The following is a 26,855-nucleotide window of genomic DNA, read 5'->3' on the forward strand; positions in this document are numbered from 1 at the left end:
ACTGATTCAGATTACAAACGCTAAGGGGGGGGGAACCATGAACAGGTAGTTTCTGTCTGCTTAGTACAATGAGGGGTCAGCCTGGTGAGCAAGTTTTGAATCATTAATGTACTTTGAGGCTGACATGTGGGTAGAGATGCTGTGGTTTTGGACTTTGCTTTTTACTGGTAGGAAGGAGCCATAGAAATGAGTAATGAGGTCCTAAAAGTCTAAATGGTTATCTTGGTCTATTCATTCCTATAACTGTTTGGTTGTTCTTTTTTGCAATGACACACACACACACACACACAGAGAGAGAGAGAGAGAGAGAGAGAGAGAGAGAGAGAGAGAGAGAGAATATCAGCAGCATTCTTAATTTACAAAAATGATGCTGCTCGGTATGCCAATTTTTCAAGTTCACAACAAGCAAAAACATTGTGCAAATTATTTGATCTACAATGAATCAATGGTAAATTATCATTCAGAAAATCAAGCTGATGTACCAGAAAAGTGGTTTTAATGGATTTAAGAGATTTAATTTGTTAGGTTAAAAAAAGAAAAAGAAAGAGCCGTCTGGCCCTTAAGGTAAAGGTAAAGGGACCCCTGACCATTAGGTCCAGTCGTGACCGACTCTGGGGTTGCGCGCTCATCTCGCATTATCGGCCGAGGGAGCCGGCGTATAGCTTCCAGGTCATGTGGCCAGCATGACAAAGCCGCTTCTGGCAAACCAGAGCAGCACATGGAAACGCCGTTTACCTTCCCGCTGTAGCGGTTCCTATTTATCTACTTGCATTTTGACATGCTTTCGAACTGCTAGGTTGGCAGGAGCTGGGACCAAGCAACGGGAGCTCACCCCATCACAGGGATTCAAACCGCCGACCTTCTGATCAGCAAGCCCTAGGCTCAGTGGTTTAACCACAGCGCCACCTGGGTCTGGCCCTTAAAGACTCACAAATTTATTGTCACAGACTCTGTAGACTAGAGCCCATATCATCAAATGCAACTAGGAAATGTCTTAGCTGCAAAATATTGTAGAGGAGAAAGAAGAGTAGAGCTCAAAGATGATTACAGAACTTGAAATGCCCATAAAGCTTCCATTTAGCAGGTTTGCACCTTCATTTCAATGGAAAGGGCAGCTCTGCAGTCTAGAGCCAGCACTCTAGTGAAATTGAAGTTGGGGAAACTCTGTGTATGTATTAGAGTCCTTGTATCTACAATAAGATTGAGGTCACTGCTACTATAAGCCAACTTCTTTGTTTGTCATGGATTGCCTTCCTTGCTCTTACTCTTCTTTCCTCTTGGTCAAGTTTCCAGGTAGTAGTTATATACAAGCACATAGATGGTATTTTGTGGAGAGGAACAAGCTGGTCACCAGCATTTCCCCACTCTCAAGCACTGTCTTGATTTCCTAGTTGTTCTTCCAACTAGCAACAAAGCTTTGTTAACTTCAGTCAGCTCTATCTCAACTGGTACTACTAAACACATGACATTAGATTTGTATTTAGCTATGACTAACCTAATTCCCACCAATTTCAAAGGATCTACTCATGACCAGGCTTGGATCCAATCTATGATGTACCGGTATTGCATTATGATGGTATGAAAACATTGCAGTTGACTTAATGGTATGGTGTTTGCAGCTGTAATGTGGAAGCACAGATTTCTGATGCATTTTACAAAAATACCAAAGTCTGATGGTATTTCAGAATTGTGTAAAAAATAATTTTGGGGGCACTAAGAACACTTCTTCAGTCAGTTTCTTTGTGATGAGCTTTTGAGTGCAAAAGAACAAGACTGAAAAGGAGTTACTATTATTTTTATTTTCGTTATCCAGCATTCACCCTAAGGTCACAGGGTGGGTTACTACAATTTAAAAATTTCTTTCCTGTAGCACCTTAGAGACCAACTAAGTTTGTTATTGGTATGAGCTTTCGTGTGCATGCACACTTCGTCAGATTGGAATTGATCCCATGCAACTTGACTAGACAGGACTCTAGCACTCTCCTACTAGGGTTGCCAGACTCAATAGAGGACAGGACGTCTGTGCCTTTAATTGCCCTGCTCACTTTTGAGTCTGGCAACCCTATCTCCTACCCTGGCCCTACTACCATGGTGGAGTCTTCCTCTTTCCGAAGCTGAGTGACTTTATCTGCAAAAAACTTTGCAAAATCATTGTAGGAGATATTGGGGTCTTCACCAGGCCCTGATGGTGGAGGTGGTTCCGTTAGATTGCAAACCACCTGAAAGAGTCTCCTGCTTCTGTTTTCTGCAGAAGCAATAGAGGAGGCAAAGAAGGTCCTCTTCACCGTTGCTGTCACCACTTGGTAGACTCGACGTTGAACTCTGACCCTTGTCTGGTCTGATTCAGAATGAGTTTTCTGCCACCAGCACTCTAGCCGTCTCAGTGATTGTTTCATCATCCTCAGCTCTATGGAAAACCATGGGGCTTTCCAGGCTCCATGCAATCGGAGAGGGCACTTCAGAGCCAGACAGTTGATAGCCCTGGTTAACTCCGCATTCCAGTGGGTCACCAGGGAATCAGCTGAAATGCAGTCACAAAAAATAGGATAGGTCCTGAAAATATGCATCTCCTTCAATTCATTTTAGCCGCCCTTTCTGCAATTCATCACTAGCCTATCAAACACATACTGCCAATTTTTGCTAGCAGACTTTCATTCTCATGATCACTCATAGGAGCCAAATTGTTAAGAACTCTAGTTGCTGTTTGAAAGCTTTTTGTGCGTAAGATTCATATTGCAAATCGAAAACTGTTTGCAAGTACAGCTATGCTTGGGCTTTCTCAGAGCATCTGAAAATAGCCTTGGAGGTGTGTAGAGAAATATGCACTGCTGCAATAATAAGCCAGTATTACTTTGTAGTCCCATTGCTCTAAGAAGGACTCATTGTGCGGGAAACCACTAGTGCAACTATTTAGTTAAATTCAGCCCACTAGGTCTGCCAAGTCCCCTTAAATATCAAAGGCTTGAATATTCTTTCTTGTGGTTTTGGTTTTGTTCCTGAAAACTCTTGATTTAGCCATCTTGAAGAAGCATCCTCATACTACAGGAAGCAGCTAATCAAGATGCTGGTAATATTAAGCAGCCCTTCCTCACATTCCTTGTGACTGTTTCCATGGAGACTGGTCCATTAGGGTGAATGGGGTGCTGCCCAACCAACCTCAAGCCTGCCCTCAGCCAGCTTCCCTTTCCCCTCTCTTCTTACTTAAAAGCAGTCCAGGGGGTGGCATTACCTGTCAGCTTCTTTCTCCTCAGTCTCAGTACTGTCATTGTAGAACTCTACAGAGAGGGAAATGGGGAAAAACTAGAAGTCATTGGCTGTGACCCTCATCGCCTCTGACTATCTACTGCTGACTTCTATGATTTCCACCCTATCAGTCTTCATGGGAACCCACCAACACTGGACTGCTTAAGAAAGACCCCTGTGCCCTGTTAGAAGGTGGAAGCAAGCAACCCCAAGCCAGGGAGTTTGTGCCATCTACACAAGTCAGCATGTTCTGTATTTTATACCATTTGCTTGCTTGAGACTTAAGAGTCTTGGTTTCCCTCACGCCCTCTATCACAAATGTCTTTTTATTCGGTTTTTTAAATGTCCAACTTGCAACCACTTTCATGGGACCTCTTTGTCCTTTTCTGTTGATCCTAGAAAAAGTGTTGCTTTACTGTTCCCAATTGCTCTGAGGATCAAAAATCACATTTGCTCACTTTTATTTGTTTTTGTACAGTGTTACTGCTGAAACATCAAATCACCATATCAAAAGGATTAAAAAAAAGCTATGAAAGCTGAAATATGTTGAGTTGTACTGAAACTATGGTGCTGTTCTGCAAATCAAAGGTGTTGCCTATTCACAGCTATTGCATATCTCACATACAATGTTGTATCATAAAAGTGAAACTAAATCCAAGGATGTTCTTCCATTTTTACAAGTGGAAGACCGAGATTAGCTGCAGAACTGCCTGCTATAACATAACATCTTCCATTACTGCTTACAGAAGCATTTGCAGAATATCACAGAGGTTATTTGAATCCAGCACTCTCAAATGTACCGTAGTTGCTGTGGGTGCAGTCATCATTGACAATATTGGTAATGGGTTTAGTCAACACTTTTGCACACAGCCAAAGGCCTCTCTCTTCTTTTTTATCACTTTCAATTACTGCCTCACTGTACTGCTTTTAAGCAGATGTTGCAAAAAGTGAGTTATATAAAAATTGTTGCAAAAATTTAAAATGCACCCCAAATGACAGTTGCAGCCTTTGGAAAACTCCCAGAACATTGTCTTGAGTTTCTTGTGAAATGTTTTAAAGAACAAGGGGGGAAATATCCACCTGATTTCTTAAACTAGCAGAAGTTCAGTGAACTCTTTAAAACTGGGTGGACAATGTAGGCCTTATTCCGCTTTTATGCATGACATTTGGGTAATTGAATCTAATCGTCTTCTTCCCATGCTTTCCTGAGTTAAGGCTATGATTTAAGTGAATTCTATGGCCTTGTTTCAAACCCTTAACACCATTCAGGCAAAGCTAGGGGGAAATGCAGTGTCTCCTACTACCAATTATGCAATGGCATCTGCTAACAGTCCACTGCTATGCTTTTGCCGTCTGATATAACAGAAAACTAATGTGTTTTTGGCTTGCTTTTCTGTTATGTCAGATGCGAAAGGCGAGATAAGACTGATGCTTCTCCGAAGTGCTCGGATTAGATTTGGCATGGTTTTAATTGCAGCAATACAGCTATCGGTTAAGGCCAATTTGTAGGGTCAGATTGCCTATGACTTGGACAGCAATCAAATGGCATATGGTCTAGAGTGAAATTCTGGATTGGTTTAATCAACAACAAGCTCCTTGCTGCCTTCAGTAGGACTAAATTTCAGCAGTACTATTGAATCTGGATTTGGCTTACAATGTTCCTAACTTTGAGGTGCACCTTGAAGAGCAGAGGGCAAAACAGCAACAACAAACCCCAAATGAATGTGTCTGGAGAAGAAATCATTTATTTTGTTGCATTGCTTCACACTTTCCCGTGCATTACATATATACAGGGGCAGCTATTTCTTGCAAGCAGAGAGTGCTGCAGGCTTATAGCATGTCTATATATTTAGCAAATATACATGTTGACCATGGAGGAGCGGCCAAGAACCCAGAGAGTCACTGCTTTTCTATAAAGCAGTCTCATTGCTTCCAAAAACATGGCCTATAAACACATGCCCCTACCTACCACAAAACTCAAGACTTATGTCTGCAGTTGCCAACCATAAGTGCTTTCCCCAACCCAACCAGAGCATTTGGGGAGTAATCAGCACTCATTTGCAAGTAATCAAGTAAAAAGGGTCTTCACTTACGAAAACATAATAAAATCTGCCATTACAATATAGTTTTAAGGTCAACAGTCTGTTGTTTGTATCTTCCAAGCCTGTGCAAAAAGCTAAACATCTCTTTTCTGATAGCAATGGGAACTCACACTAAAAGATCGCTCCTGACTTTCAAAGTTTGTGGTTGCGGTTAGAACGTGACTACAAAGATTGCATACTCAATATATACCACCTTCCAGCTTGTTTTGAGTCATAGCTGCATGATTTTCTGAGAAACAAATATAGTTTTTTCTACCACCAAAAAAAGGACCGGATGAACAAACTATGATTTTATTGCTTTGATCATCAATTTTTTGCAATTTAAGCATCTTATACAATTTCTTGAAGTTTGCCAACATATGACTATACCATGCAAAAGAAACAGAACTTTCTGAAATATAGCATTTAATAACTACTTGGATCTTTCATTCTTTACTAAGGCAAGATATAATGAAGGAAACAACACTAGCAAAAAAATCTAAATAGTTTTTCATGCTACAGAAGAAATTGCAAGTGAAGCAAAATACATTATGTTTCAAAGAATATGCTGTGTTGTAAGACCTATTAGGGTGGCCTAGTCATTCCAAATGTATACCTGCATTACTTCACAGCCACATTTGACTCATTTAAGATTAATGACTTATTAATAGGATTAATAAGTCATTATTATGTGCAAATAGAAGTATTGTTTAAGCCGCCTCACAGTTCCAGCTTGAATTTAGCTCAACTAGGAACGGAACTGCTGGAGAAATAAATCCTATTAATCAATCCACTAGATTTATATACACCTGTGCAAAAATGGATGGGCAAAAATGTCATGTTTGAGGATCTATAGCAAAGAAAAGAAAAATCATGCAATGCATATTATAACTAAATTATATTAACTCAAAGAGAACTGTGTTGTGCTCAACTCAAGTGGGAGGGTGAAACAGTTTGCTCCTAGAAAAGGTTCCCACTGCTTTGGCAATCTTGTGGAATTGCTATTAAATATGGGGGTAAATGTTTATTTTCTTTAAAGGAACACCTGTACCTTTAAAGGAACATCAGTATAGGAAGTCATTTGTTGTTATGTATGTCATATTTTGGCATGTGGAAAGGGGAAGGATTGAGTCCCACATATCTCAGTGTTTTTATATTTTGATATACACTATACTTGATTATGTGGAAGTGGACTGGAGAACCAGCTTTTATTTATCACTGCTGATTCACCTCCTAACCGCTGCCACCAAATATCTGTACTGTGCTGTTTACCAGCACATTTATATTCCAGCAGGTATTGGCTAGACGTGGTACAAAATCAGCCAAATGTCTTTTTATTAATGAAAGTGACAATATATATATTCTTTATAAATTACAAAGATATGATTTGGTGAATACTATATTGCTTCTTTAAGACTTACTTATATTTTCTGAAATAAGGTTACTATATCATTAAATGATAGCTAAGGGAGCTTCCTGATAAAACTTACTTCCTAACCGTATTTAACTTAATTGCTAATTACCTTTATTCCCTCTTCCACAGTCAGTCGCCCCACTAGGTACTGCACACGTCAGCTGGTTTCCTTTTAGCCACCTGGGTTCCACTTCAGTCTACTTCATGAACGGGAGCTTCATTACTGATGGTGTGTCTTCTAGAAAAGAAGTGTAGACTGCCAAGGTCCCAAGCAGAACTGGAAATACTACCGAGCAGGTAAAGCCATGACGTAGGGGTATACTACCCTCTACCCTGCCGCCCAGCCCTCCTAAGCAACAAAAGAGTTACGGTTGCTGAATAGTAGAAAGACAGGCAGCAGTGGCTTCAGTAGTAGTAGGAATTATCAGATAGTTTCTTTACATTGTCTACCCCCAAACCCAGTTCATGCAGCAACCCTCCAGCCCGGTTTCTTTCTTCCTTCCTTCCTTCCTTCCTTCCTTCCTTCCTTCCTTCCTTTCCTTCCTTCCTTCCTTCCTTCCTTCCTTCCTTCCTTCCTTTCTTCTTCTTCTTCTTCTTCTTCTTCTTCTTCTTCTTCTTCTTCTTCTTCTTCTTCTTCTTCTTCTTCTTCTTCTTCTTCTTCTTCTTCTTCTTCTTCTTCTTCTTCTTCTTCTTCTTCTTCTTCTTCCATGCACACTGCTCATGTATCTATTGCTAACCAAAAAGTAACAAAGAAAAACAGGAAAGAGCAGAAGGTAAATGGGGACAAATACAAGAAAAGGAGAAGAGGTAGGGAAAAGAAGAATAGGGAAGGAGAACAAGAAAGAAGGAAGGAAGGAAGGAAGGAAGGAAGGAAGGAAGGAAGGAAGGAAGGAAGGAAAGAAAGAAAGAAAGAAAGAAAGAAAGAAAGAAAGAAAGAAAGAAAGAAAGAAAGAAAGAGAAAGAAAGAAGAAAAGTAGAGGTGCCTTGCATGGAATGGGGAGTAAGGAAAGGTTCTAGTGCAGTGATGGTGAACCCATGACATGCGTGTCAGACGTGACACACAGAGCCCTCACTGCTGGCATGCGCCCCATCGGCCCATTCGCGCTGTTGTTGTTGGTCCCCCCCATTTGTTCTCCCGCTGCTCCTCACGCTACAGCTTGTCTCCGCTGTTAAAACCCGGATCCTTTTTTGTTGTTGTTGTTGCTGGTAGCCAGAGATTGGTTTTTAACCCTTTCTGTGCTGTTTTTTCTGGCGCTTTGGCAGACTATGCCGGTGCTGTGTGTTAGTTCCAGTGAAGGTATTATTCGTCATTTATTTCTGTTCTCTTTCCACCCCAAAAAGTGCAGCAGCATTGGGGCATCCCCCCCAAAAAGCAAAGCAACTTTTGCACCCCCCAAAAAAACCCTCCAAAACTTTGGTCAGCAGCTCCCCCCAAAAAGCTCAACAACTCTGGGCACTTTGTGATAAATAAGGGTTTTTTGGTTTGGTTTGGTTAAATAATTAGTTTTTGGTTTATTAAATACAGTTATATATTACAATTATACATTTTTGTTATTTAAACTATAAATATCACAAAATTATGGTTTTTTTCTCGAAGTGACACACCACCTGAGTTATGCTCGGTTTTTTGGCGAATTTTGACACACCAAGCTCAAAAGGTTGCCCATCACTATGAGGGCCAAATCAGATGTGTTCAGAATCAGGCCAAAGACCCCTTTGGTCCACTGTCCTGTTCTTACTGTGGCCAACCAGATGCCTATGGTAAGCCCCAAAATGGGACCTGAGTGCAACAGCTGTCTCCCCACTTGTGATTCCCAGTAACTGGTCTTCAGGGCTATACTGCCTCTGAGAGTAGAGGCAGAACATAGTAGCTGTGGGCAACCTTATCCTCCAACAATATCAGTGTATGGTGCACACTAGCCCTCTTCATGTGCTACTCATGCAAATAGCCCCACCCTCAAAATTATGCCACTCCTCCTTCCCCATATTTGCTGTATATGAAGGCTTCCCACGTGATTCAGAATGCTGCAGCCTTGAGCCTCCATTCAACATATGTACATGCAAGTAACACATGAAGAGTGCTTTGGCAGTTTTATTTTCAGTACCTTTCCTAATGATTCCTAACATGGAATTCACCCTTTTCAGCTATAAAAGAGGGGGTAGGAGTTAATTCTAAGAGGAGCGTATAGGGAAGCTCACTCCCATGACCCTATACGTTACTTTCCCTTGCTCCACTGCTTTAACACAATTTCCACCATTTCCGGTACCGGAGCCCATCTGGAGAAAAAAAGTCTTAAAGCAGCATAGTATTGGATGGCAAGAGTGAGAAAAGTGGCAGCTTTAGTTTTGTTCTTGACTTCTGCATTATATATGAACTGGCAACTGCTTATGGGTATCTGATTTGGCCCTTTAGGATACGAAGATGGAAAGGAAACAGTTCTCATCCTTGCGTTCAATTTCCCTTTATCTTCTCCCCAACCCCGATGCTCTTTCATTTTTAGAGAAAGCAAACTCCTTATTACACTCCACTTATTACACTTCTTACACTCCCAGCGGCACCAAAACTTTGTTCCTATGGCATAAAACTCCCCCCTCTTTCCCCACTTTTCTAAGTATGTCCAGCTGCTTGTTAAGACAGACCCTGGCACCCAGGTCAAATAGAGTAATGCCAAGCAAATTTTAGCAAGTGTGGAGACTGCAGGCTGTGAAGCAGATTGCTTGCTTGATCACTGCCACTTCAGATGGCTTTGGGGGAGGCTCCTCCATGCAGCACACATTCTAGAGCAGTGGCTTGTTATGTTAAGAAATTTTCCCATTGCCATTGTAATCCACAAACCTAGAGAAAAACCCAAAACAAACCACTGTGGGGTGTCATTGTTTTTCTTTTTGTTTAAAAGAAATCCCCACTGCATGGAAATAGCTTGTCACATAGAAAATACGGTCAAGGGTGTGTCTTGTCACCCGCCTAAGTTCCACACAGGTATTCGTAACACAACCACATTCTTAACAGAGTTGTGTACAGTTCACCAACAGGATTCTTGGTCACCAACAAGGCCACAGCGGTGTTCCTCCTAAGACCACGGGTGGGGGACCTGTGGCTCTCCAGGTGATGTTAGACTGCACCCCAAATCCTCCCTGATCATCGGCCATGGTGGCTGGAACTGAAGGCAGTTGTGGAGCAACCTGATAAAGCAATAAGTGCCAGGATTGGACTAACTAATTGAAAGAAATCACAATCAAGAAATTAAGCAGGGAAAAATACTTCATATCGCTCTTTCTCCCTGCTTAAAAGAAAATCTCTTCTGTTTAATTTCTTTCTGTTGATCTGCTGTTTGAGGCACAGGAGCAAGGCCAGAAAAAATGGTAGCAATCCCGGTGGCCATTGCATGAAATGTGAAGACAAATACATGCTAGTCAGTAGCACTATTTACATAGTCAAGGAATACCTGTGGAAAGAGGGCATGTTCTGCTAGCTTGCCCTCCCCCCGTCCAAGTCAACATCCGTATCCCTGCCAGCTCTGCCTTGATCTTCCTTCATTGAGCAACAAGATATGATGGGGAATTATTGACACATTTGGCTTAGAATCTTCCTCATGAGCAGGATTCCTGATTGATTGGGTCCTTGATCATGAGGAGGATTCTAAGGGCATCCAGCCGACCATGCAAAGAATTCCCCTATAGTAGTGGCTGGTAAAGGGACGCAGGTGGCGCTGTGGTCTAAACCACTGAGCCTCTTGGGCTTGCCGATCAGAAGGTCAGCGGTTCAAATCTCCACGACGGGGTGAGCTCCCGTTGCTCAGTCCCTGCTCCTGCCAACCTACCGGTAGCAGTTTGAAAGCTCGTCAAAGTGCAAGTAGATAAATAGGTACTGCTCTGACAGAAAGGTAACCGGCGTTTCTGTACGATGCTCTGGTTCGCCAGAAGCGGCTTAGTCATGCTGGCCACATGACCCAGAAGCTGTATGCCGGCTCCCTCGGCCAGTAAAGCGAGATGAACGGCGCAACCCCAGAGTCGTCCGCGACTGAACCTAACAGTCAGAGGTCCCTTTACCTTTAAGGTGGGGCAATGTTGCATACCTGGCTGCACGCCTGATGGAGGAAACAGAGAGATTAAAAGGCAAGGTGGTTGATGCAATGCAGGTGCAGCAGTGGAAATAGCAGATTGGGTATGTGCTGTGCCATTCGTGATCTACAGACTTTTGACCTCAGTGCATGAAGACTGGGGGGAGAGATGGGGAGGGGACATGGGAACTACAGAGTGATGTGTGCAGCCCCATACCCTGCGCTACACTTTAGGAAGCTGCCTTATGCAAGTAAGACCACTGGTCTGTCCAGCTCAGTACTGTCAGCTCCACTGATTGGCAGTGGATCTCCACGGTTTTAGAAGAACATAAGAAGTGGCTGTTGGATCAGGCCAATGCCCCATCTAGTCCAGCTTCTTGTTCTCAAAGTGGCCAAATGGATGCCTGTGGGAAACCAGCAAGCAGAATTAAATTGGGTGCCCCTAGAAGGGACCCAACACATTGACTCTACTTGGGCATTCAAAGAACGTACAACTAAGCTACAGTCTTTGAATGCCCAAACAGAGTCAGTGGGTCCCTACTGGGGGCACCAAATCTAATTCTGCACTGACAAAGACAGATACAGCTATTGTAAGAAGGTACAGCTATTGTAAGACCAATGACCATTAGCTGCTCTGGACAACTGGTATGAGACTGCAGAGAGCAGGCTAGCAATAGACCTGAGCACATCTTTTCTACATTCCTGCCTATGATACTTCCAGTAAGGACTTAACAGGTCCATAACTTAGGAGATCAGTTCAGCAGCAGGAGTACAAACTTCTTCAGTTTTATATGTTATGTCATTTCTAGTACAAACTCTTGCGCCAAATAAATAACAGAGTTTGCTTCCCTCTAGTGTTACAAAATGGAGTTGGTAGTAGTACAGAGGGAAAACTTTCTCACTCCCTGGCCATTCTCTCTCTCTCTCTCTCTCTCTCTCTCTCTCTCTCTCTCTCTCACACACACACACACACACACACACACACACACACCTGTAAGTTTTGTCCCAGGCTATATTCAGGGGGCCTTCTCTATGATAATGTGTGTTTGTTGTTTGCTCTACTATTACAGCATAAAGGCCCTCAAGACAGCCAATACCAATAATACAAAAGAAGAAGAAGAAAGCAGTTGCTACAATCTTCAACAGCACTCAAATATCAACCAATGAGGTCAGACTTGGCCAGGTCTCTAAAAAACAACAATGATGGCACCTGAAGAATATGTCTAAGATTGAATGTTAGGAATAAGATATAAGATATCTTTATTGTCATTGTCCCCTTGCGGGAACAACGAAATTACTCATATGTGTTGAATGATCAGTGTGTGGGTTTGCCAGTAAAGCAGGGCTGCATTATTAACCGTGGGAGAAATTCTGGAAGTGGTTGCCACAGGAAGTACAGGAAGTGTCATGAGTACAGTAATAAAAATATAGGGAACCACACAGAACCTATTTTGATAAAATAAAAAACTAATGTAGATTCTGCAGAAAAGATCCATGACCAGAAGCCAGCATGAATCAGGTATCTTGTTCATGATCTTTTCTTCTGCAGCCTGTAGAGCCTAAAGATGGTGGGGTACCTATGGAACCAGAGAAACACTGCTGAAATAAAAATATATATAATCAGGAAGATTTGAATGAAAGCATGGGGTTGTTGTTTTTTTGCAGAGAAAGGAAGTCAACGTGGAAGAGTTTAATTTCTGCAAGTGTTTCTTTTTTATAGTATTCATACCACTGTATACTGTTTTGATAATATAGTACAAACTTATTACTAAAATGATTATTTGTTTTTTATAGGCACATGTGCTACATGGCAGTGATTTTGAGAATCTGTACACTGAATCTAAACAGGAATCTACTCTGAGTCTGAGCCGTCAGAGGTGATTTTTTTGAACCAATAAAAATATGTTTGTGTTAGCTAATTACATGGCAAAGAATGAAGAAATCCTAAAGAATATACATTATATTCTTTGTCAGGTGGGTGGGAAGATGCAACACATGAATGTGGGGGATCTTTCCTTGAGTACCGCTTTGCAGTGCAGAATTTGTACAGTAGTAAGCAATATCTCCAAATTTCTGTCACTTATCATTCACACATTTCTTTCTGTGAAAAGCACCCGGGACAGAACAAATCTCTATAAATCTGCTTATTTTTGACACGGAGTGCTTCTTCCTCAAGCTTCAGTAGGCAACTACATTTACATAGCCATACAGAGCTTTCTGTCTGTAAACCCAAACGAGTTATCCTAAAAAGCAAAGGGATCTTTTCTGTAGAAGTGGAGGAAATTTGCAGACAATGGTTTTAGTAAATGGATAACTGACCTCACTGTTGAAAATCTACCTGCCCCTCCATTACAACAGACATATATATTACAACTTCCTGTTGCTTGATTATTATTTTTTGCTGGACTCTACTTCTGTTCACTTGTAGGTTATAACAATAAGTGATTATAATGTCCAGTTGTCATCATTTTCTTCTTCTTCTTCTTCTTGAAAAACTGTTGGGGAATTTTGGGGAGATGGACAAATTTGGTGGGAAATGTACTGCTTCCTTTGGTGTTTCCCCAACATGCACCAGCTGGAAACTCAGGGAAATTTGCGTTGCATTTACAATTATTTAATGCCAAACATTGCTGAAGGCCTTTAGATAACTTTTCAGCAATGTATTGAGAACGAACCACACCCTGGCACTGTTAAAATGTAGCTTCCTTGTTACAGTTGCTTTATAACTGTCCCACTAATCTAAGCAGTGCAAATTTCTGCACTATGCAAATTATTTATTAATTTTCCGTTTTCCACATGCCCTCCTTACCCGAAGAAGTCCTGCCCTTGCCATCAAAAGTGTGGCAGAGGCTACCCAGATGTCTAGCACTTTCACTTGGGAGGGGCGTGTTCATTGGGCTTTAGACCAGAGTTTTTCAAACTGTAGGCTGATACCCACCAGGAGGCCTAGGGCCACATTTGTGTGAGCCTTAATGCCACAGCTCACTCAATATTTCCTTACTTGCCTGCCCCAACTACCTATGCCATAGCCTTTTGGTTGGATCAATGCTAGCCCCAGCACCCACAACTCTTTGCATGCTGAGGAAAGGTGGTCAGGAGACAGAGAAGTTCAGAGCTGAGGAGGAAAGGTAGGTCTTCCTCCTCTGAAGTGTAAGTGCTAAAGGACCCTATGCCCATGAGACAGACTGCAGAAGCCTATGGGGCAGCACCTCCATGGGTTTTGTGCCCATCCCTGCCACTGCTGGATTTGTGTGGTGGCAGAAGCTTCTGGAGGAATCTTGCAGAACTCTTGCAAGATAAAGCATTGCTTACTGGAAGCTACCACCATAGCTGCACAACCCTGGTAAGCGGGGTGGGAGTGGGGCAGAGTGGTGAAACAGAACAGTCCATCCCAGGGATCTGTTGAAGGATATGAGAAAAGTGAGATTAAATGTTAATAATTTCATACGATGGTGATGACTAACTGGATAAGAGAGAGCGGGAGGTATGGTACAAGCTGAGAGTGAAGGGAGAGCAGGAGACGAAATTACCAGAGACAAGTAAAAATAATTTGGGGTGCATGTAAGGGGGAAGTACAAAGGGGGGAAAAAACCTTCTCCGTGTACAGCTTGTAAATGAGCAAATTCTGCTTCATTTGTCAGGAAATGAATTATAAGACACATATACAATAGAGGATTCAACCTCCAAACATATATGTGGTTGAGTAACAGTGGACCAAACCGAATTAAGTGGTGCCATCTTTATTGTACAGCCTGACCATCCATAAAGGGCCTAGTTGTGAGGTAAAATACTCCTCAGACCACTGGTGTATAAAGCAGTCCCTACAAAAACAGAAGATAGTCATCCATGGATGGATGGATTGATTGATGGACCAAAGGATATCTCCCCACCCAACCCCACAAGTTTCAAATTCTATGGAACACATTTCAGATCTCAAAGCTCCAGAATTATCCTTAATTTTAACTATTAACTTTTGGCCACCCTGGGATTCAACATGAGGCAAAAGACTTTTCAAGAAGGTCTTTAATGTTAGAATTCTAAATGAAGATTGGAACACCATACAGCAGAGACATTATGGAAGAAAGGGCAAGAGGCCGATTTATATCCTCAAACTCTCCTTCCTGTGTTCCTTTATAAAATGCAAACATTCTCACTGTGTTTTAGTTCTTCAGGTGGCAAACATATTAGTTTGCCATGCAGTGGTCTGATTCTGTTGAAAGGAAGGGAACAGTTTGGTGTCCTACTGAGTACCAGATAGTCTGATGTTCTCACTCATGGTGCTTCAAAAACCCATTTTGCACTGGCTCCCGATGGAGTACCGGGTCAGGTTTAAGGTGCTGGTTTTGACCTTTAATGTGGCCTAGGACCCCCGTACTTATGGGACCACCTCTCCTGGTATGCCGCGAGAGGACCCTCAGGTCCACAAATAGTAACAGCTTAAGGGTCCCAAGCCCGAAAGTAGCCAGACTATCCTCCACAAGGGCCAGAGCCTTTTCAGTGATGGCACCGACCTGGTGGAATGCTCTGTCCCGTGAGATTAGGGCCCTGCGGAACTTGATCTCCTTCCACAGGGCCTGTAAGACAGAGTTATTCCGCCTGGCCTTCAGTTTAGCCTGATCTGTCATCCCTTTCCCCTTTCCTTTTTTAATGAAGAAACCCTTCTGGGTCCCCACATCAAAATTTTCCCTGGTCTCCTTGCTGGCCTTAGCAGGACTAACTTGGCCAGTTGCCCTGCTGATGCTATATTGATGTGTATTTTACGTTGTTTTAAAATTGTTTTTGGTTGATGTTTTATATTCGTTGTTAGCTGCCCTGAGCCCGGTTTCTAAACTTAGAAGGGAGGGGTATAAATATTTTTTAAAAAAAATATTATTATTTATTAAAAATAAAATATTTTTATTACAGATTTCTTTGTTTACAAAAATACGTGCATTGTCTCTTTTTTCAAGTTGCGTTTTCTGCAGCATTTGGAAACAGCCTTCTTTGACACACAGTTGCCTCATGTTAATTTTCCATCTTCCTTGCAGGCAGAGCAGCAGCTGAAGTGATGAAAGAAGGAAATTCCCAGGTGGACCAATCAATATTTTAAGAGAAGACCATTTCCAGAAGGTAGGCTGCCTAAGGAACAAAACGGGTGGCACAATCCTCTTGTAAGAACCCCCTTTTCTCATGCACATCGCTTCCTGGAGGTACCCACCCTCTCCTCCAATTTAGCTCCACAATGCTAAATAGACCACGATGGGAAGTGCCAGCAGAACACAGCCTACTATGTTTGATACCATATGCATGAAATGCTGCTTTGTACTAGACCAAGCAAAGTAATCTAGAAGGACTGCAAATCCCTAGTGCTGTCTGCCCCATACCCTATATGTCTATGTTTTACTGTGGGTGTCTACAAAGTAAAAAGGTTGTGCAATGAAAGTTGATTTGGCGCTCTTGAGCAATTAAGGAAGAGATCTTTATTCAGGCATGTAACGGTACAGGCTCAGACACAGAGGAGTCATGGTTCAGCAATTCAGGAGTGGAAAAAGAAGTTCAGAGCTGGGCACAGGCAATGAAGATGTCCCAGCAAGTTTCCACACCCCTCCTGCCCAGTTTTTAACAATGAGACATGGTGTGCTCACTCATGAGACTTTTTCGCCTTGTGGAAACGTTGAGCAGGGAGGTCTGCTCCCATCTGTGAAGGCAGCTGCAGTCTCCTGTTCAGATTCTTGCTCAGTTGCTGCCACAGACTGCTTAGCTTCATCTATCAGCTGATCAAAGTCCTTATAAGCCCCTGCTGAGGAGGGTTGGATGGGAGAGCTGGCATCTCTGCTCCCCCTTCCAAAGGGGGGGGCTCCTCCTTCTACCCATGTCCCCCAATTTCACCCCCTCTGCTTCTTCCTCATCTTCCTTTTCCATCTGAGCCTACCAATCCAAGCCTAACCACAACAACAATGGGGAGCTCATGTACAGGGACAATCCCCTCCCCCCTTTAAAGAGTATTAGGTTCTTATTCGAGCTGTTCCAAAAAGGCCACTTCAATTTTGCGAGCCCATTCTCAGGTTGCAAAACTGCAGTGGTGCTTTCAGCAAAGTTCTTTGAGACCAGAAGCTTTAAAAAAACAAAGACTTTCACCTCTGAGAATTTTAACAAGTGGCAAAGTATCTTGTGTGTGTGCGTTCATGTTCTAGCTTTCTTGCTTGCTTCATTGGGTCATCATTCTGAAATGTTGCAATTAAAAAAAAAAAGACACACACTCTTAGAAATGATACCAGTCCCTACTGACCAGTGGGGAGGCACCTTCTTCTTTTAGGGAAGGCTGCCATTTTTTTTACTTGTGATAGCTCTGCAACAACACTACATCCCAGCAAAGTGTGATTTCCAAGGCTTTGGAAGGGGACACAGTGGTCTTCATGGGCACCAACTTTGTCTCTGGAAGTGGCAGTGCATCACAATGCATCACAAGCCTCTTCACAACTTTTTAAGATATGCACCCTTCAGGGATCAATTTTTTAAAAAAATTACCTTGGTATCCAAAAAAAGGGTTGGGTGGGAGAGGCATTTTATAATTTATCAAAATACAACTACTGGCATATCATTTAATATTTTTTTTGCAAAAATGTTCCCGGCTGTATGTTCCCTGAATATTTCCCACTATTTATTATTTTTTGGGTGGCTGCTGCCATTTCTACCATGGAAACACCCAGAACGGCACTAAGTCCAAGGCATTATGGAGAATACAAAATGATGTCTAGGCCACCAGGACACACTTGCTGCCTTTGCCTCTTATAGCAGCATAAAAAAACCCTTAGGAAAATGCAAAGAGCAGTGACATTGGCACTGGTAATGGTGAGCCCCATGCCCAAGTAACTGTTGGAGAATTTCTCCTCCACCCAGATAACTTTCAGTGAAATAATATCCCCATGTCTGCCGTCTGCAAACAACATGGAGAATGTTGCTGAAGTCAAAAAGGCCTGGGAGCTCTGGGCCAGGAGTGCCAACTAGAATAAAATATTGTGGGGCAGGTCAGCCCAGACCCACGTAATCAATTGCAAGACACGGCACACACACCATTTGAAAGGTAATGCACATCAACAGGGGCAGGGTGTGTGAAGAGGACCTCGGCCCCTAGGAGTTGGCACCTATGCTCGGCTGTATACAAAGCTACAGCACTGCTTTTGCAATAGGCATGCAACAGAACCTCTTTTCCACTCCTGTTTCCTCCAGCTCCCTGTATGCCCTCAAAATCAGCTCTGGGGGCAGAGGAGGACCCTCTTTTATTGCTATTAGTATTTCCTTTGTTAAATCTATATATTGCTCTTCATCAAGAAACCACAGGGCTCAGTTGGTAGAGCATGAGATTCTTAATCTCAGGGTTATGGGTTTGAGTCCTGTGTTGGGCAAAAGATTCCTGCGTTGCAGGGGGTTGGACTACATGGCCCTCGCCAGTGTAGTGTAGTGGTTAAGAGCGGTAGACTCGTAATCTGGGGAACCAGGTTCGCGTCTACGCTCCTCCACATGCAGCTGCTGGGTGACCTTGGGCTAGTCACACTTCTTTGAAGTCTCTCAGCCCCACCCACCTCACAGGGTGTCTGTTGGGGGGGAGGAGGGGAAAGGAGATTGTTAGCCGCTTTGAGACTCCTTCGGGTAGTGATAAAGCGGGATATCAAATCCAAACTCTTCTTCTTCTTCTTCTTCTTCTTCTTCTTCTTCTTCTTCTTCTTCTTCTTCTTCTTCTTTTCTTCTTCTTCTTGTGGTCCCTTCCAACTTTACAATTCTATGTTCTATGATCTCACACATAATAAAAAAGACAATAACCCCCCCCCACACACACACTGTTTTAAGGCCACAGCTGAAAGCCTGGTTTAAGAAGGATATTCTTGCCTGACGCCTAAAGATATTTAACGAAGGCACCTGGGGAGAGCGTTCCACAAATGGGCTCTCTGGGCTGCCCATGGAGTGCCTCAGATGATGATTGCAGGATCTAAATCTAGGTTTGTTCATATGGGGAGAGGTGGTTCTTGAGGTATTGGGGTCCTCAGCTGCAGAAGGTTTTATAGATCAAATTGACCTTAGAAACTAATTGGCAGCCAGTGCAGTTGGGCCAGGACTGGTGTTATATTGGGTGGGTAGAATTCTGTTTTGCCAGTGTTGGTTACAACCCTCTGCTCCTGAGACAACAGCAATGGCAGGTGTAGGATTTTGGAATTCACTGCCAATGTATACCTGCTAGTTGATAGCAAAGGCAAAAGGGACAGCTATGTGAAGCTCAACCTTTCATCTTGGATGGAATCAATACAAGGAAACTCCAAAATTCCCACTCCCCAATACAGGAAAACTACATGGAAATGGAGTACTGAGAAAAGGACGCGTGGAAAAAACCTCAAAGACTGATTTCCGCTCTTTACCTCTATAAAACCATCAGACATTTTCAGATTCATCATCAAATCAAGAGGCAAGCATCTACACATCAAAGCCTAAGGTAAGACACTATCCAAGATGTATATCTATGCATTTGGCTTACTTTTCGGTAATTACAACATGCCTCCCTGCTTATATGCATACCATACAGGTGTTTGTATCTAGTTGATCTTGTTTGAAAGTTATTTTGTACCAGCAGTAATATGCTTCAGCCGAGTGATGAGTATGCATGCAAAGATCCAAGTAGCTGCTGTAAACTTACAGTGTTATTTGAATAAAGGACTGATCTTCCAGAATTAGGATTGGAACTACGGTAACTACATGAGAGACCAATCTCTGGCTATGAGATTATGCTACAGTGGAATTGGTTTCTGTATCTATTTTCACAATTTATAAACCAGTTAAATGTTATCAGAATGTGCACATCAAACTATAAAAATAGTGATCTCTATGCTCTGATATCTAAAATTTTAGTTTTCACTAAATAGGATTATGCTATACCTGGGTATTAATAGATCTAACTCCACAAATTCATCCAAATCTTTAAAAATGATCTAATGCTAATAAAAAAAAACAGCAACAACCCAATTTTCTGTTCCTTTTAATTTTGTACCATAAGGTCAATAATTACTTCTTTTGGAGTTAAATGAAATTATATGTTTATTAATTTCATTCTTACAGTGTAGCAACAAAATATTTTCCTCTTAACCTTTTAATCCATCTTTTTTATTAATTAATTTATTAATGAATTACGTTTATCAGTCACATTTTAGTCAAGCTTGGCTTTCAATAAGATTTTCAATTATTTAAATCCAATATAACATAAGATGTTTGAGATACATAGATGGGTGTATGGCAGTTTCTGCAATACAAGGATGAGGAGTCAGTGGCCCTTCATAAATTGTTGGACTCCAACTGCCATCATCCCCAGCCAGCATGATCAATAGTAAGGGATGATAGGATTTGGAGTCCAGCAACATCTGGAAGGGTTCAGGGTCTCCAATCCCTGTTCAAGTCCCTAGAAGTTGGTGACATGGTCCTGGACGCAGGTTCTCCCTTCAAAGGAAGGGTGAGGAGGGAGCTGCAGGTGGCAAGATACTGGTTTTATCAAGTGACAGAAGTGGTTCTCTTTTGCTTTGCCGAGTATCCAGTTAACTGGAAGGTGCACGGGGGGGGGGGAGCCCATTCTTCCTCTGTTTTTTCAATGGAAGATCACCTGTCTTCTTGATCATTTCCCATACCTTAAAGTGGACCAATCAGAATTGTAGTGGGTAATTATCAATTAATATAAAGGTGCTACAGTATTCTCTCTCTAATCCTTCACTAATACTTCCTAACTCTGAGTCCTGAAGCTGTGTTCAATACACACTCACCTGAAAGTAAGCCCCAGGGACCTTTCTACTACTATGAACTCATGAACTCGGTTTTCTTATCGTGTAAGGTTAAAGCCAAGTTTGCAACCTATTCCTGTATATATACCGTATATGTATGGTAAGGCCAGTGATTCATAAAATCACAGAATCATAGACTTGGAAGGGATCCCAAGGGTTATCTAGTCCAATCTCCTGGCAATGCAGAAATCTCAACAAGGCATCCGCAACAGCAAATATTTGTAAATATAAACTAACTAACTAACTAACCAACCAACCCTAACAGGCTTCACTTTGCACTTATTTATTTATTTATTTATTTAATAAAATGTATATACTGCTTGATTGGAGAGAAAAGAAACTCAAAGCGGTTATCAGGAGCAGCAGCATATTCATTGGTTTTCAACCTGCCCAGCCAAGTTTTTTCTGCTACTGGATATCTTATTTCTGCTCCAGAGTTCTGTCCAGAAAGCACTACTACCACACTGTAAAATATAAAGGAAGAATTTAAAGGGAGAAGTTACAGATAGCCTATGGTGAAAATAATAAAACAATACAAGAAGTTGCATGTCTGGATCAAATGAACATCTGACCATAGCTGTCAAGTTTTCCCTTTTCTCGCGAGGAAGCCTATTCAGCATAAGGGAATTTCCCTTAAAAAAGGGAGAACTTGACAGCTATGCATCTGACCCACTTGTGACCAGTCATGTTAAAACATTATTATTATTATTATTATTATTATTATTATTATTATTATTATTAGCACTTCACAGATGATGCATGAAGCATAATGCAGAGGCAAAATAATTCAAAAACATTTCCCCTCTTAACAGGAACACACTTTAGCCACCCAGGGGTTCTTCATTCTCCAGACTATGCAAGTCTTTTTCAGCCTCTTTTTCTATCTCCTGCTGGCACCTGTTTTGGGGAACAGGTTATTCCAGTTTGGACCTTGCAGCATTTCAATGAATATTAATGAAATCCGGGATGGCTTTGGTACAATTAAAAAGGTCATTGTAAGTATTGTTCTTTTCTCCTTCTATCAGAAGAGCTAATCTCTTGAAAACTCAGTGCAGAGGACATATGAAAGCCAACACGATAATAGTTTGCCTGCATTACTCCTTGAGTAGAGCATTTACAATTCACAAAGGTCCAAAAGTCTTGATAGCTGTGAGAGTGGGGTTGACTTTTAAGAGAAAGAAATTGGAGGAAAGATTGACAGCTCTGAGTGTATTCAGTAGATCTGTGTCAAATATTCTCTTTGTCAGTATTTATGTCAAATGTAGCGCTCATGGAACAGCTGAATGGGTTGTGGCAAAATAAATCCTTACTTTGCCAAATACTAGAATTATTTCATTGCTTCCTTGGCATCATTTTATTCCCTTGGCAGATACTTACAGTTCTTAGCAATATTTTCTTTCTTCCTCGTTTCCTTCACAGCTTTCCTTGACCCACCTTACTGTTAAATCCAATTGATTTTGTTTCCAAATGTCCACAATAGCATTGCATTAGACATCACCATCAAATTCACATGGGCCACCACAACCAATAGGATTAAATGACAATGTATGCAAACGAGAGTGAGGACTGTGAGGGAAAAGAAAAAATTGTGGACATTAAGTATAGCATTAATAGGGCTGTCATACCAGGATTACCAGGACATTACCAGGATTTCAAAGGGGGATTTTTGAAAGGCTGTGCTCAACTTTCGGGGTGTCCTGTTTTTACTTTTTGAAATATGGCAAGCCTAGCATTAAGAGAACATGGGTGTGTTTGCAAAAAATGCCAAAGCATGAGGAAAATGCTTTTCAACCCTTGTGAAAAAGAAAACAAAGCATGGTTGTTTTGGTATTGTTGTTGTTTAGTCGTTTAGTCGTGTCTGACTCTTCGTGACCCCATGGACCAGAGCACGCCAGGCACTCCTGTCTTCCACTGCCTCCCATAGTTTGGTCAAAGTCATGTTGGTAGCTTCAATAACGCTGTCCAGCCATCTCATCCTCTGTCGTCCCCTTCTCCTAGTGCCCTCAATCTTTCCCAGCATCAGGGTCTTTTCCAGGGAGTCTTCTCTTCTCATGAGGTGGTTAAAGTATTGGAGCCTCAGCTTCAGGATCTGTCCTTCCAGTGAGCACTCAGGGCTGATTTTCCTTCAGAATGGATAGGTTTGATCTTCTTGCAGTCCATGGGATTCTCAAGAGTCTCCTCCAGCACCATAATTCAAAAGCATCAATTCTTCGGCAATCAGCCTTCTTTATGGTCCAGCTCTCACTTCCATACATCACTACTGGGAAAACCATAGCTTTAACTATACGGACCTTTGTCGGCAAGGTGATGTCTCTGCTTTTTAAGATGCCGTCTAGGTTTGTCATTGCTTTCCTCCCAAGAGGCAGGCGTCTTTTAATTTCGTGACTGCTGTCACCATCTGCAGTGATCAAGGAACCCAAGAAAGTAAAATCTATAGCCACAATTAATTCAGCATAGAGAAAACTTCTAAGTTGTGTGTAGGCTAATAATATCCATATATTTAAAAGACAATCACCAGAAAGATAACAAGTGATTGTTCTATTTTGCCACTGAAGACAGGACAAGAAGCAACACCAGGAAACACAATTACTGCAAATGTTTAATTGCTAAACTGATCCATGAGTTGATTTGGAAAACTGAATTGTGGGTACAGGTTGAATGGGTTTAAACTAAATTAGATTGATAAAAAAAAACTAGCTGGCTGTCCTAAATTTACCTAGAAGAAACTAATATGAGTAAATGTGCTTAAAGCTATGTTGTAAGAAACAGTTCCCCCTGCAGAATTTCTGCAAATTGCTTGAAGAAAGTGGAGTCTCTCAACATTTAAAAAGAAAGTCAATGTAAGAAGTTTCAATAGAATTACTCTCACTCTTGTGCAGTGTGGGGAAAGAAAAGGGTTTTGGATTTAGATGAATTTAAAGAATTGATTTGAAGTTTTTCATCTTTAAGCATTCTAGTTTGAAATTTACAGCAAACCCAGATGACTGTTACCTCCATACATTCTTGCTTGGGTGCTTGTTTGCTAGATCAGAAATGTTTCGTTTCAATCAATTCAGAAACTCAACTTTAACCATCACATTTTATCAGTTCCCATAAATCTTTCCACTCCAAAAGCTGTTTCATTAACATTTTTAGCAATACTATCCAATGTAGTCTTAGCACCAAGAAACGTATGAAGTGAAGCACACGTAGTCAGGGAGTTGTCGCAGGTGAGCTGTGTGAAAGCAAGCTGATTTGCCAGCTCAGCAGAAGCTCCTTTTATTAGCAGAAAAAGCAGAATCAGTCAGATACATTTTGGGCTGAACCCTTTCACATCCTCCAATCACGAGGTTGTGGGGTGGTATAAAGTTATTTCGGTACCTGTTTCCACAGCATCACTTTCCCCTTGAACAAACAAAGTTTAATCAAAAGCAGACAAAGGCCACAGACAGGGCACGGCAGACTGCTCAGGAAGCGAAAGGTGAGACCAACGGCATGGTGTTCAGACAGCTGCGGCTTGTACATGGGCGATGTTGTGCCTCGCGCCCATGGCCGATTCCTACAAACATACTACAGACTCAGTAGTCTGAAGGAGCGTCTCCACCTTCATCATTCTGCCCGGACACTGAGGTCCAGCACCGAGGGCCTTCTGGCGGTTCCCTCATTCCACGCCTGCCCTGTGGAACGCCCTCCCAACAGATGTCAAAGAGCAGGGGTCAGCAAACTTTTTCAGCAGGGGGCCGGTCCACTGCCCCTCAGAACTTGTGGGGGGCCGGACTATATTTTGAAAAAAAATATGAATGAATTCCTATGTCCCACAAATAACCCAGATATGCATTTTAAATAAAAGGACACATTCTATTCATGTAAAAACACCAGGCAGGCCCCACAAATAACCCAGAGATGTATTTTAAATAAAATAACACATTCTACTCATGTAAAAACATGCTGATTTCTGGACCGTCTGCGGGCCGGATTTAGAAGGCGATTGGGCCGCATCTGGCCCCCGGGCCTTAGTTTGGGGACCCCTGTCAAAGAGGAAAACAACTACCAGACTTTTAAAAGACATCTAAAGGCAGCCCTGTTCAGGGAGGCTTTTAATGTTTAATAGATTATTGTGTTTTATTTTTCTGTTGGAAGCCGCCCAGAGTGGCTGGGGAAACCCAGCCAGATGGGTGGGGTATAAATAATAAATTATTATTATTATTATTATTATATTATTATTATTATTATTATTATTTTATTATCAGTGACAATATAAATATGGCTGATCTGAAAGTACAGTTGTTTTATCCTCCAGATATCATTTGATTTGTTACCTTTCTTCAAGCTGAAGTCTACAGTTATATTAAACTATATTTATGTGCTGTTTGGCTGTAGTTGTTTAATTATTGGTGTGGCAAAAAGCACATAATCAGAGTGGATCATCTCTCTTCCCTATTTAGCAAGCCAGAGATCCTATCAGAACAGCAAGCATTTTGCACCCACATTCTCTGCATAACTTTCAAGTAAGTGCTACTAGTTAGAATATCTCTTTGCAATTTCTGTAGCAAATGATATCACTATTAATATATTGGAACCAACTTGTGGAAAGCAAACAGGTTTTGCTTTAAATGAACATTAACGATCACACGGTTCATCCTGCTTTGAACAGTTCATTCTACTTTTGTCTGAAACTCCTTTGCCACCTCTTTTGCCCCTGGCTGGTTGATTTTAGATATCTGTTGTAAGTCAGCATGAGCACTTTATTTAAAATGGAAAGGCAGGATACAAGGGATTTTAGAAAGAGTGGGCTGAGGAGACTACAAATGTTGTACATTTCCTGAATGGTATGGCTTTAGATGGGTTGAAATGCCTTGCTGAATGTTAAGTTGCTATTCTGTGCAGAGTGTTGCTGTATATGTCTTCTAAACAAATAATGCAGTTCTATCAATCTACACTGAGAAGTAAGCCCTATTGTCTTTAGTTGGCTTTACTTCCGGGTAAATGTATTTGGAATGCTTGTAGCCCCAGGTCCATTTAACGGTATAAGACCTACTGCTGATGTGTAAACCATGTTTAAGGCTATTTTAGGATTGGTCAGCTTTTGGAGGGGGCGGGGGCAAAAAACCTTGTAAATTATGTAGGTGGGTTTTGTATTGCTGATTATCTTAGCATTCCCAACCAAGAAATGCATCAATTGGAAAATGATGTGTTGCTGGAGGCACTGTTTTTGGAAAGTGGCCTTAGATGTAGATCTGAGCTGCTTCCCAAAACAGCATGTTTTTTTAACCTTTAATTAATTAGTTCAACCTGCATTAATCTGGCAGTTCCAGTAGTACAGGACTCTCCACTGGCTGATGGGAAACACTGAATTAATGCAACATCAAATGCTTTAAAATAATGTTTGCATCCACTCAGAGTACACCCATTGAAAGCAATGGGCTTGACTAAGTTAAGTCTATTGGGTTTAGTGGGTCTACTCTGCAAATGACTAAGCTGAATACAACCCATTGTGATATGATACAAGATCGCCTGCTGGGGGGCTGGGGTGATGGGAACAGGATATAAGCTTTTATCAGTTTCCCTTGCTGGTGTGTGGGAAGCCTTTTGCGTGTGGAGACCTTTTAACCATCCCCAAGAAATAAATTCAGACAGACTCAAATTTTTGGTTTGGTTTTTGGCAGAATTTAGGCCACAACTTTATTGATTACAATCAAGTGAGTGGTTGCATAGGCTCTGGTTGGACTAGCTACCTGCAGCCCTGCAGGTAGTGCTGGCTCTGGGCACCAACCATAAGCCAGCCTTGGGTGAACACCTGGGATGGTGCCAAACAGGGGGTCTGCTCAGCCTCCACCCAGATGAGCCCTGGACTCAGGCTCAGGGCACAACCCAGCACGGGGAAGACCAACCATGAGTCCGTGGATTCCATCTTAAAGGAATACTCAATGCATAGGGATGACTAGACATCCTGCCACCTCTATCAACAAGAACCAGAGCCTATCCGTAACCTTACAAATTGTGACGGTTTGCTACGCAGCAGGCGAAATCCAAGTGGCACCAGCCAATCAGCCAAATGGGGAAAATTCCTGCCGTGCCCCTGTCCCAACGACAGGCGACACACGACTGCATAGCAAGGTCAAGCGCAAGCCCTAAATATAGGGAGAGGTGGGCGGGTCTTCCGATGCACTGAGTCCAAAAGAGAATCTCAGGGACACGTGCAGCGGGTTAAATAGTGGTCCCTCAATAGCTTTGATTGGCGTCCCTCTAGCCCAATTGCTCCCAAGATCAAGGGACCACCAAT

The 26,855-nt window shown here is 42.0% G+C and overlaps 1 long non-coding RNA gene across 5 annotated transcripts in view; it reads left to right on the forward strand.

Moving 5' to 3' along the window:
- LOC118088580 (uncharacterized) overlaps positions 1–26,855 on the forward strand; it is a 58,135-nt gene that overhangs the window by 23,835 nt on the left and 7,445 nt on the right. For 4 of the 5 annotated variants that reach the window (XR_004693029.2, XR_004693031.2, XR_004693032.2 and 1 more), the window contains exons 2-8: positions 6,868–7,035; positions 11,870–11,967; positions 12,594–12,676; positions 15,827–15,908; positions 19,115–19,263; positions 21,406–21,588; positions 25,018–25,080. This is a non-coding gene — a long non-coding RNA (uncharacterized LOC118088580). The remainder of the gene's footprint in view (positions 1–6,867; positions 7,036–11,869; positions 11,968–12,593; positions 12,677–15,826; positions 15,909–19,114; positions 19,264–21,405; positions 21,589–25,017; positions 25,081–26,855) is intronic. The other variant, XR_004693030.2, reaches the window with a different exon arrangement.

This window comes from Zootoca vivipara, chromosome 7 (assembly GCF_963506605.1).
Source record: "Zootoca vivipara chromosome 7, rZooViv1.1, whole genome shotgun sequence".
In the NCBI taxonomy this organism is placed as follows: Eukaryota; Metazoa; Chordata; class Lepidosauria; order Squamata; family Lacertidae; genus Zootoca; species Zootoca vivipara.